At 40.5% G+C, this 3,543-nt stretch overlaps 1 long non-coding RNA gene across 1 annotated transcript; it reads right to left on the reverse strand.

The window, feature by feature from the left end:
* Positions 1-1,510: 1,510 nt before the first annotated feature.
* On the reverse strand, positions 1,511-3,262 carry LOC108586293. The gene is made up of 2 exons (XR_001903400.2): positions 3,140-3,262; positions 1,511-1,972 (listed from the first exon to the last, which is right to left on the reverse strand). It is a non-coding gene; the product is annotated as an uncharacterized LOC108586293 (long non-coding RNA).
* Between the last annotated feature and the right edge of the window lie 281 nt (positions 3,263-3,543).

Genomic DNA, 3,543 nt, shown 5'->3' on the forward strand with positions numbered 1-3,543 from the left:
CAAGTATGTCTTTATCAGCAGCGGGAAAACGGACTAACACAGTACAGCACCCATAAAACACATTTAAGGTATACTTACAGAAGTTTTGTTATGGAATTCATAAAAGTGTAAGTTTGAGTTAAAAACATTTTAAGGAAATCCTGGAGACAGATTTATCTTCTAAAGGCTGAGAACCCTTTAAACTAACAGGCAGGTTCATATGCTAAACACCAGAAGCAACAAAACTGTTTCAGAGGTTTGAAGGGAGAGGAGGTGTAACTAGTTATTGTGAATTGCATTGAGCAACCCAAAAGGATGTCAGGCAGTGTGAGTGGCCCACTTGAGTTTTAATCTCAACAATTTCACAATAATATAATTGCTACTTTTGTTTAATGAGAAAAATTTACATGAGGGCCATGGAGGAGGAAGTAATTAGTTGAGGGTAGAAGTGAGGAGTGTCCAGGCAGGTGTAAAAGAGGAGAAAAAGCAATGGGGCTGATCTGGCCATGAGGAATGAGTAGGATTTTTCCGGTATATAGAAGGTGGAAATGGAAATATCTTGCCAAGTGTACTGGAAAATGGAAGGAGGAGGGAAAAAAGGTCTATTATTTAGTTCTCCTTGTGTCTGTAATAAGCTTAAATTCTTAATTTAGGGGAGCAGAGAAGAGATAATAAAAGTTGCATCAATTTGGAGGACGGACAAATCACTGAAGGCTGAGATAGTTGAAAAGGCTTCAGAGGACAAGTTGAACCTGAAAGGAAGAAAGGCAAAGCCGTCGTAAGTGGAGCCACGGTGGAAGCATGGCTGATGAAAAGACATGGTGCCTGGAAGGCCTGGTTTTTGCTCCCAGACTTTCTTTTTAGATGCCTCAATTTTTTTTTTAATTAGATGTACATGTTTATAAATTTTCTATATTCATCCTACTTACGTAGGTATTTGTGATTCCTAATCTTACTACAGAGGCTACCATATTTTTTTTTCGGCTTTAAATTTCCCTAGAGACTTTCTTGGCCTTGGACAGGGAAGTAACCCAGAAATTCTCCTCATCCAGAAAATATGTATGGGATGCCTCTTTTACACTCACGGCATTCTATAGGTGTGGTAAGTGCTGTGAGCCATCCATATCAGAAATGGTATCAAGTGCTGTGGAATCCAATGCCAGGTAGTATGGTTAATCATGGCTCCATAGGAGAGAGTTCAGAGAGAGGAGTGAGCATGTGCTGGCGGGATCAAGGATAGCACCACGAGGGAGCTGGGGCTCCGCAGTGTGCTCAGCCTTTAGAAGATAAATCTGTCTCCAGGATTTCATTAAAATGTTTTCACCCAAACTTACACTTTTATGAATTCCGTAACAAAATTTTTATGTGTATACTTTAAACGTGTTTTATGGATGCAGTACCCTTATCCCAGGATCATTCATTGAATCATAGTTAACGACACTCTGGGGTTTCGAGATTTTCACTGGTTTTCAATTTTGTAAGGGTAATTAGAACACTTGTTTTGTTTGTTTTTGGTATAATACGAAATTGGTATTTTAAAAGACTATCTTTTATTATATTGTTAATCTTCTTACTTTTTTTGTTAAAATGTCCTTGTTTTATGAAGTAACGATGATCAGTCAAGAGGTTTTTGAAATTTGTCTTCTCATTTTTAATGTCCACGCTCACCAGAAATTGCCTTTCACTTCATTTGATGTGTGAACTTTGGAAATCTGGGGAACTCCACTTGTTTTGAAGAGTTGCATATTGTTCTCCTGAGGACCGAAGTCAAGGCTGTTTCTGGCTGTCATCAATACACATTATATTAAGGGTCATGTGTGGGGACTCCGGGTTGGGGAAGCCTCCTCTTTGCTTGTGATTTGGATGCCTGACTATCCAGATGAATAAAATCCACTTGAAAGCAACTAAGTCCTTTGCTGGCAGGAGTCAGAAGCCGTTCCCTTGATGAGGGCTGGATGCCAGATGTAATGCCAAAACACGCGTACACCTCCTCCTGCAGAGAAACAAAACAAAATGAAACAATGACAACCACCTTGGACCACTCAGCATCAGTAGCTCTGCCAGAAAACACATTATATCTCATGTTTCCATTCTCAGGAAATCAGTGGTAAGATTTTAATCAGGGTAATTCCATCATCACATGGGCATGGACACTTTCCTGGGCTTGTCACCATTGAGATGGTAAGAGTCCTGGGCACTCACTGCTGCTCCTTCATAAGCTCTGAAACAGAGGTCTGGCCTTCCTCTGTTCCTGGCTGCTTGGTCTTAAACTGGCTAGGAAAAAATGAGCGCTCTGCTTGAATTAGGAAATAAAGCCATTTTAAACAAATGAGAAAATCAGTTCAGGCTAGCCTTGATGAAATTAGTGGGTAACAAGAAGTCTTTCATTGTAACTAGAATTGACTATATTTTTGCTTTGGAAAAGAAGAAATAGAATATTCCATCACTAAAGAAATATCCTCATGCTACCCTAAGGCTGTGAAGTAGTTGGATTTTAACACTGAGTTAGTGAGGGTGGGGTGGGGCCTTCACTGTTGGCTGGTGCAATGAGCAAGTGCATAAAAATGGGCTATTTCTTGATTACCATCTCTCGGTGGCTCATGGTCTTGTTTTCACCCTTCTTCTTTGAATGTTGCTTCATCATAGCCTTAACAACTATCATGCCAGTACCTCAACATACTACCTTTAAAACATCATTGAAATGTGCCTCTTTTGGACATTATGCTGAGTAGGACCACAGGTGTACTTCTGGAATGGACCCATGTCCTCTTCCCAGTTATCTATCAACCGTCTCGTTTTATTAAAAACATGGCTGGATTCCGGCTTAATCCATAACCTTTTAAAAATCATCTTTCCTGAATAAATATGAAGTAAATTTTTCCTTGCTTTAGTGTTTTTTTTATTTATTTAGCCTGAAAATATCCATGGGTTACTAAGAACACTTACATTATTTAATCATCATCATCTAATCGATTGCTAATGATCTAATTGTAATAATCATTAACTAACATTTATTTAGCATTTACTATGGACTATTCATGGGGCTGAGCCTGTCCTCATATGTGTTATCCATTGGCGTATGGCTTACATACATGCAGTGTGACATAACATTAATAGCAATATGGGTGATGTGGCATAGAGGCTGTAGAGTTAGACACACCTGGTTCCAGTCTTCACCTCCTCACTTGTTATGAAGTTTAATCTTTCTCAGGCTAGATTTCTTTTTCTCTAAATGAGGGACAACACTACCTGTATTGGAGAGTTACAGTGAGAATCTGAGTGCATTTATGCAGCTTTTGGCACAAAGTAAGCCTCAAAAACCTGGTTACCGCTGTGTGCAGTGGCACTTTCGGAGGCCGAGGCGGGCTGATCATAAGGTCAGGAGATCAAGACCGTCCTGGCTAACACGGTGAAACCCTGTCTCTACTTAAACAAACGCAAAAGAAATTAGCCGGGCATGGTGGCGGGTACCTGTAGTCCCTGCTACTCGGGAGGCTGAGGCGGGAGAATGGCGTGAACCCGGGAGGCGGAGCTTGCAGTGAGCCAAGATGGCGCCACTGCACT

The sequence above is a fragment of the Papio anubis genome, chromosome 5, assembly GCF_008728515.1.
Source record: "Papio anubis isolate 15944 chromosome 5, Panubis1.0, whole genome shotgun sequence".
NCBI lineage: Eukaryota > Metazoa > Chordata > Mammalia > Primates > Cercopithecidae > Papio > Papio anubis.